Source organism: Myotis davidii, unplaced genomic scaffold, assembly GCF_000327345.1.
Source record: "Myotis davidii unplaced genomic scaffold, ASM32734v1 scaffold68, whole genome shotgun sequence".
NCBI classification, from domain to species: Eukaryota; Metazoa; Chordata; class Mammalia; order Chiroptera; family Vespertilionidae; genus Myotis; species Myotis davidii.
The window spans coordinates 6,447,463-6,455,804 of NW_006300376.1; the positions used below are offsets into that span (position 1 = coordinate 6,447,463).

Genomic DNA, 8,342 nt, shown 5'->3' on the forward strand with positions numbered 1-8,342 from the left:
TGAATTTTATTATTTCTTCAAGGTTCTTCACATACGTACACCTTAAGAGATATCAAGTAGGCATAACATGTACTCAAAAAATTAGGGTTGGCATGCAGAAGAATTTTGAGTCATAGATTTTGCTGGTTTTGGCACGCACTCACAAAAAGGTTGCCCACCCATGTTCTAGGCACTTCAGTGTCTAAGTCTCTCCCAAAATGAGGATAGGCTGTGGCTAGGCCTCCATGTACCAGTGCAGTAGGAGCCAGACTAGCCCTACCTCCCACACCCTGCATCTTTGGGACCAAAGAGGCTTGTTTGACCAACTACAACCACTTCAGTGTCAGTGTACTGACACCGACCAGCACTATTCAACTGACATGATGCCTTCTAGTTCAATATGGTACCCCAGGATGGTACTGGAAACCATAAAATTCATTTTTTTTAAAATATGAATTAAGACAAAAGGCTCATGACTATGAGAGCTTTGCTAAAAGCCTGGCCTGATAAAAGTCAGTCTGTTAAAAGCTCAACTAAAGTACTAGCTTGAGGAAAGGACTCTAGGATTGTAGCTCTATCTTTCAGGATGCGCTGTCTGCATTTACTCAGTGGCCTACGTCTGACACTGTCTGCCTAACAGCAGGGATGTATGGGGATGGGATTCGGAGACATTGTTTCCTCCATCGCTCCCAGTGACCTGATGGCAAAATGTTTGCTTTCTCAAACTGAACACCTAAGGTCTGTAAGCTAGAAATCCTGAGCTTGGGAGTGGGGGTGCTTCCAACAACTGTCAGAGGATATATTGACATTTCCACGCAGTTGAGGCTATGACAGCCACTTAGTCACTTTGAGCTTCTCATATCAGTGGACAAGAGGGGAAAAGAGAAGTACAGCATTTTGGGAGTTAGCCCTAATTAACATAGCAAGCTAGGACGACAACACAATGGGCCAGAGAAAAGTGCACCTATAACCTAGGGAAGTCATTGGAACTTCTCTTACTACTTTCACATCCAGTGAAAACTGTCAGCAGGCAGGAGCAACTATATCCCAACAAGGCAAGGCAATTTACACTTGCCATAAGATAAAAACATGAATATTGCTTTAATACTCCTTGTCCTTATCTAATTTGTGATATGCATTTCACTAAAAATTTGTCTGTGAACTTGAAAGTGTTTTTCTAGTTATTACACTTTACCAAGAATTGTTTCATAAGCTTTAATTTTAAAAGATATTGTTTAAACTTAAAATATTATCAAACATTAAAAAAGCTTTGATGGCACATTGATATGAAAAATATACATTTAAAAGTTTTTCCCCATAAGTCAAGGTTTTAAAAAGGGAAGAGAGTTATTCTTGAAATTGCAGAGTATCTATATATAAAAAGAAGTAATATGAAAATGTGGTCAGGACTCCTTAATGGTCATGACCAGCTCAGGAAGTGAGGCCGAACGTGGCCGGGAGCCTGAGAGAACAACACAGAGGGGCACCTGCTCCAAGCCTCTGCAGTGTGGCTAGGGGCAAGCCCCCAGCGGGGACACACACACACACACACACACACACACACACGGGGCGCCTGGTCCAAGACTCCTCAGCCAGACTGCAGCTTAGGCCCGCTCCCCACAGGGACATCCCCTGCGGGCTTCCGGACTATGAGAGGGGGCAGGCTGGGCTGAGGGACCCCTAGCCCCCAGTGCACGAATTTCGTGCACTAGGCCTCTAGTCCTAATATATAAAAACCCTGGGTCCGTCATATCTGCAAGACCAGGAGGCTTGGCCAACCAGATGTCACTTCTGTAGTTAGCACTGGGTTGCCATGGTGACCCAGCACTGACTGGTAGGGCTGCGGGCACGGTGACCCAGCACTGACTGCTGGGGGGGCTGCGAATCAGGCCCAGAGAGAGACCTAAAGAGAGAAGCAGGGTCTGATCCGTAGCCTCTGTGGCAGCTGTTGATAAGCACTTGCCTTTCTCTTTAACTCCTGGCCTGGTCAGCAACTGTGCCTCCATTTCTCTACAGGCCTCCACTGGGGCTGCTGATCAGCCCCACTTTTCTAATCAGTCCTCATTGATAGGCCAGAGATACTGACTGGCATAGAAAGTGATCAATCAGAACCAAATCTGGGTCAACTGTGAGCAGCCAATGACTGCTTAGGAGGCGGGGCTTTTGATGCTGACTGGCATAGAAACTTGCCCATCAGAACCAAACTGGGCGGCAGAGGAGGGAAGTTGGGGGTAAGATCAGGCCTGCAGGGGTGGGCAGTTGGGGGCAAGATCAGGCCAACAGGGGAGGACCATTGGGGATGAGATCATGCTGGAAGGGGAGGGAAGTTGGAGGCGATTGGGCCATCAGGGGAGGGCAGTTGGGGGCAATCAGTCCAGCAGGGGAGCAGTTAGGCATCGATCAGGCTGGTAGGGAAGTGGTTAGAGGGTTATCAGGCTGGCAGACAGAAGTGGTTAGGGGTAATCAGGCAGGCAGGCAGGCATGCGAGCAGTTGGGAGCCAGCAGTCCCAGATTGTGAGAGGGATATCCAACTGGATCGGGCCTAAAAGGGCAGTCGGACATCCCCCGAGGGGTCCCAGATTGGAGAGGGTGCAGGCTGGGCTGAGGCACTAATTTTGTGCACCAGGCCTCTAGTGAGTATATAAAAGAATAGAATGCTTAATATTTTACCGGGCCTCTAGTGAGTATATAAAAGAATAGAATGCTTAATATTAATTATTAATGCTTAATAATTCCTCCTCTTATCTAAAATGAACATGAAGACACATTTTTGAAGATAAAATATAAAAAGAAATGATAGTTGTTAAAATACTGTTCCATCACGTCTAGATTACTGAATAGAGGAAAGGTCACACCTTCAAAAGAGAAAATTAATGCATTAGCGGAGAAGACTGAAAGGATATCAGATTATAAATGCCTACTTTATAAGAATTACTCAAGAGGTTTTGTTTCCATTTATTTAATTGAAGCTTTCATATATTCATACTAATATTAAGCTCAATGATAGTAATATATTGGAGATGAAGTACATTTTCTTGATAGAATGTTCAAAGGATCCAGGGAGACTGACTAGGTTTAAAGGGGGTTATATAGATATCAGTCTGCACTTGAGGACAGGGTGTCCAAGCAATGGAAGCTTGTCATAGGTCACTACAACCAAACAGTAGATGGAGAATTCACAACAGTACAGGTTCTCAGAGAAGAAAAATATTAGGCTCCCCTGATTTTTAAAAGATGAATTCTCTACTGGATTTTTGAAAGTTGTTTTTCCTGAGATATAGAAGAAAGTGAAAGAATGCTTTCATTAAGCAGGTTTCAACACAACAAAAGGAAACAGGCCACTGAGAGAATATCAATAGAAATCTCAGCACAGAGGTGGTGATGTTTTGCCAACAACAAATAATAGACCCAACACTGAGTGAACAGATGTCTACCACTTTAGAGAAGGAGCTACACATCCATCTAGCTTTCCTCTGTGGAAAGTTGGATGACTTATGGTGCATGCTCTCTTGTTCAGTTTTGACACACTGGCTTTTGGGAAAGTCACCAAATCCCCAAAACATGAATTTTCTTTCTGCCAATGCAACCTTCATTTATATGAGGCAGGCACAATAAAAATTATAAAACTCTTCTAAATGTAATGTTTTAGGGAACTGTGGCTCTTTTGCTTGAAACAAATAAAGTACATACTCTCACACATCTTTTTCAGAAAATCAGGTACTCCTCATCTGTATTATTGGTGAAGAGGGATGATAAAGAAAACATTTATAAACTCTGCTTTTAAAAAATAAAATGTGAATTATATTAAAAGTGTTCAAAAGGGTAGGAAGAAAAAAGCAGCTTTGAAATTGGTGGTCTACTTGCTTCAGCAAATACAATTTTATCTTCAGGATCTAGTGATTAAGAGGGAAAAGGAAGAATAAAAGGAGGCACTGAGTACAGTGGCTGCCGTGGCCAGAATAGAAATAGAAACAGTCTTTGATAGAAGCTTGGAAACATATAACTATTGTTGATTGGAAGTTTGGCATCACAGGGAGACAGGAGAGAAAAAGAAAGAAAAGGAATCACATATTTTTCTATTTTTATCTGAAATAGGCAACATCAAACAGTAGCCCTTCTAAGGACTGTGCTATGAACTAGCCTCCTAGCCTGTGAGCTCCTGGAGAACAAGGTCTATTTCTTCGTTATATCTTCATGCCCAGACCGCCGCACAGTCTGTGGCATATAGAAGATGTGAGATAGATGTTTATTGAATGAATAAATGACCTGCAGCTATGTAGTAAGAGGAAAGCTCAAGCAAGCACGATACAGAAACATGAAGAAGTGAGCACATGGAGGATGTCATCTGTCAGTGATTTCCGCACACAGAGGAGCAAAGAAACAGATGCAGCCTCAGAGAGCTCTTGTCTTTTATCTACTGTCTCCACCATTCCAGCTTTCTGAGATCCCTAACAGAAGCCTCCTTGTGCAAAGAAGTTAAAGGTGTCTTCATATTTTTTACATTTTAATCACTGCTGAAACCTAAAATTCTTTGTTGAAATATAACATTATCTTCTGAAACGGTGCTATAGGACATCCATACCTCGCCTGTGGTCTCACCCTTCTTTCTCCATTCACACTATTAGTAGCTTGGTTTTCCCCTATATCAGAGACATGCATATTAGGCATCACATTTATTTTATTTACTTGTGCAGCTCACAAATATATTGTACCCATTTGATTTTGGAATGGCTTGGGAATGTATTCTGGTCGCATATTATGTTTATAACTAAGAAAAATATTGGCTCAAATCCCAATCTGTAGAAATAACTCTTCTTTCTCTTCCTCCAAATTGCATTCAGTGGCCATTGTTTGGGATGCTTTTATGTCCCCAAACACCAATTCAGAATAGAACACAGGGTAAGTCACTACTTAAAGTATAGCTACATTTTAAGCTGACTGTTTAAATGACCTTGTGAATTTCTGTTTCCTCTTGGAGACATTCACATTAAGTTTATTGTTTAACACACCAACAAGTGAGTCTCCTGGATTCTAGCGTGAAAAAGCAGTGTCACACTAGTGGACATTCCTCATGATGTCCTCTCCTAGCAAGGGTGCCTGTCCCAGGAGCACATGCCAGTCAGCTATGCAGAGGTATCCAGACCCAAGTCGTCTTTTGCAGCTGACTCCTGAACTAGATGATACCTTGATTTGACACACAGTCCTCTCACTCTTAGTCCTGACCTTGGCAGTTCTCTTATGTTTATGGCTCCATCTCTCTAAACTAAGGCCTTTTGTTTTAATCCACACTCAGAAACCTTGGACCCATATACCATCCCAAGAGGTAGTTTTCATCTGGTTTGTCCCCACCTTGCAGAAAGAATTTGTACAATATTTGTATCTACAATGGAATAAGCCATGCATTATTACATGCATTAATAGATTGTTTATACTTTACTGGCATCACATATTACCAACCAAATAGATATGTGAAGTTCATCCTTTCAGTGCTCGCCTTTTGCCAGCTTCAGCAACTAAAAATAATAGCCATAAAAATATACACACCAACCTATGACCACATGCATCCTGATTTACTGTTATTAGAGGATTAGCTGACCTCAACCCAAGCAATGACCTCATAGAACAGCTCCTCAGTCAGATTCCCACTCTTGAGCCTTATCACTCCTGGAATTTCCCTTTTGCTTCATTTTGACCAGGGGTCCTCAAACTATGGCCTGCGGGCCACATGCAAATACAAATATTGTATTTGTTCCTGTTTTGTTTTTTTACTTCAAAATAAGATATGTGCAATGTGCATAGGAATTTGTTCATAGTGGTTTTTTGTAACTATAGTCTGGCCCTCCAATGGTCTGAGGGATGGTGAACTGGCCCCCTGTTTAAAAAGTTTGAGGACCCCTGATTTTGACCATCCCTGTCTCATTGTTCTATTGGTACCTACATATCCTCTCAAGCATAACCTCTCCCACCAAATGCACACTAAGTTGCTAATGCTGGTAAGACTTATTATGAAATCACTAGAGGCCTGGTGCACGAAAGTTGTGCACAGGGGCAGGAGGTGTCCCTCAGCCCGGCCTGCACCCTCTCCAAACTGGGACCCTTTGGGGGATGTCCAACTGCCGGTTTAGGCCCTATGGGATAGAGCTAAACCGGCAGTCGGACATCCCCCTCACAATCTGGGACCACTGGCTCCTATCCCCCTCACAATCTGGAACCACTGGCTCCTAACCACTCACCTGCCTGCCTGATTGCCCCTAATCACCTCTGCCTGCTGGCCTGATCACCCCTCACTGGGATAGAGCTAAACCGGCAGTCGGACATCCCCCTCACAATCGGGAACCACTGGCTCCTACCCACTCCCCTGCCTGCCTGATTGCCCCTAACTGCTTGCTCCCCTGCTGGCCTGATCTCCCCTAACCACCTCTGCCTCCATGGTTTTGTCCAGAAGGAAGTCAGACATCCAGAAGATATCCAGTTGACCCAGTCTAATTAGCATACTATCCTTTTATTAGTATATACTAGAGGCCCGGTGCACAAAAATTTGTGCACTCGGATGGGTCCCTCAGCCCGGCCTGTGCCCTCTCACAGTCTGGGGCCCCTTGAGGGCCCCTTCCCCTGGCTTCTGGCACCAGTTTTCCTCCGGCGCCTGGAACCCAGGCCTTCGCTCTTCGCCAGGAGGGGCCCGCGCAGTGGGAGAAGGGCTTAGCTCTTTTAAAAATACTCTGAATGTTTGGTAAATAACCCTATAGGAATCTACTTTCTGAAACATGCTGGTTGTTAAGGGCTGATTTGGGTAATCAACAAAATGTATGTTAAAATCCTAATCCCCAGAACCTCAGAATGTACCTGTATATGGAAATAAGATCTTTAAAGAGTGGATTGCATTAAATTGAGGCAGTTCCAGTGGGACCCTTAGCCCATCTCACTGAAGTCCTTATAAGAAGAGAAATGTTGGGGTCCTGCCCCAGCAGGTCCAGGGGTTCCCAAAGGTGTGGATGGAGTTGGCGAAGAAGGAATGACACAGAGGCAGTGTTCAGGTGATTATCATAGCCAAGTTCTCTTTTTATTGTCCTACTACATCTGTATTTATACTATTTGATCCTATAAGCATGCCTCTATAAGCTTTTTTTTTTGCCGAGGAGAGCATGAGGTCCATTTGTTGGGGGGTCAGTCAAAGGGGCAGCTTGCTCGGGTGGGGTAGGGCAGCAGTTTGGCCCCTGAGAAACCCAACTTGAGTCCAGAGCCTCGACCGCTTTGAAGCCAAAGTCTTCCTCCACCTTTATCTGTATGGGGGCCAGCTCCAGAGTCAGCGGGACTCCTGCCCGGCACCCTTCCTGTGGTGCTCACCACCTCTTCCAACCGCTGGGCCCCTCGCCAGGGGCTGGGCTGCTGGCTTCTGTGGGCGCTGGTGTCCTCCTGGGCAGGGACAGCCCCTCTTTCTCTGGAGGCTCATTCATAGCATTGCCTGGGGTGGGGGGCGTCTGTGCCCTGGCTGCCCTTGTCCTCCAGTAAGATGGTGAACTGGCTGGCCTGGTAGTCATCGCCTCTGCTCCTGCTGGAGTCTCCGTGTTATCCTCTATATCCGATGGAGCCTGTTCAGGACCCTCTCATTCACCTGCTCGATCTCCCTGCAGTGCCGACCCAGTGCCTGGTACTTCCTGCGACTGAGTTCCTGTTGGCGCCACCACTGCCGGCCTTGAGCTGCCTCCTCCTCTTCATCTTGCTCCCGGAGGTTGGAGCTGCCCAGACCCCCAGACACGAACTCCACTTTGGTCTCAAGCTCGCTCTCCAGGATGTGACCACTGAACAGCGGAGGCAGCGCCAACTCCAAGCCAGGAGGTGCTGAGAACTCCTCAAAGCCCACGGCTGCCATGGACCCCTCTCTCTGCTCCAGCTCCATTTCTACCCAGCTCCCAGCACAGAAGTTCCAACCTTGCAAGCCTGTAGTTTAAAGTGGCTTTGAAAAAATCAGCCCAGCCCCTCTCCCACTTCCTGCGACTGAGTTCCTGTTGGCGCCACCACTGCCGGCCTTGAGCTGCCTCCTCCTCTTCATCTTGCTCCCGGAGGTTGGAGCTGCCCAGACCCCCAGACACGAACTCCACTTTGGTCTCAAGCTCGCTCTCCAGGATGTGACCACTGAACAGCGGAGGCAGCGCCAACTCCAAGCCGGGAGGTGCTGAGAACTCCTCAAAGCCCACGGCTGCCATGGACCCCTCTCTCTGCTCCAGCTCCATTTCTACCCAGCTCCCGGTGCAGAACTTCCAACCTTGCAAACCTCTAGGTTAAAGTGGCTCCCAAAAGGACACGCCCCATCCGATTTCACGGCCAAGCACCCAGGCCCTGGCCGCTAAGCCTCCTGGGAGTTG

The 8,342-nt window shown here is 46.1% G+C and overlaps 1 pseudogene; it reads right to left on the bottom strand.

Annotated features, from left to right (window-relative positions):
* Positions 1–7,143: 7,143 nt before the first annotated feature.
* LOC102769283 lies at positions 7,144–7,876 on the bottom strand (annotated as a pseudogene).
* Positions 7,877–8,342: the final 466 nt, after the last annotated feature.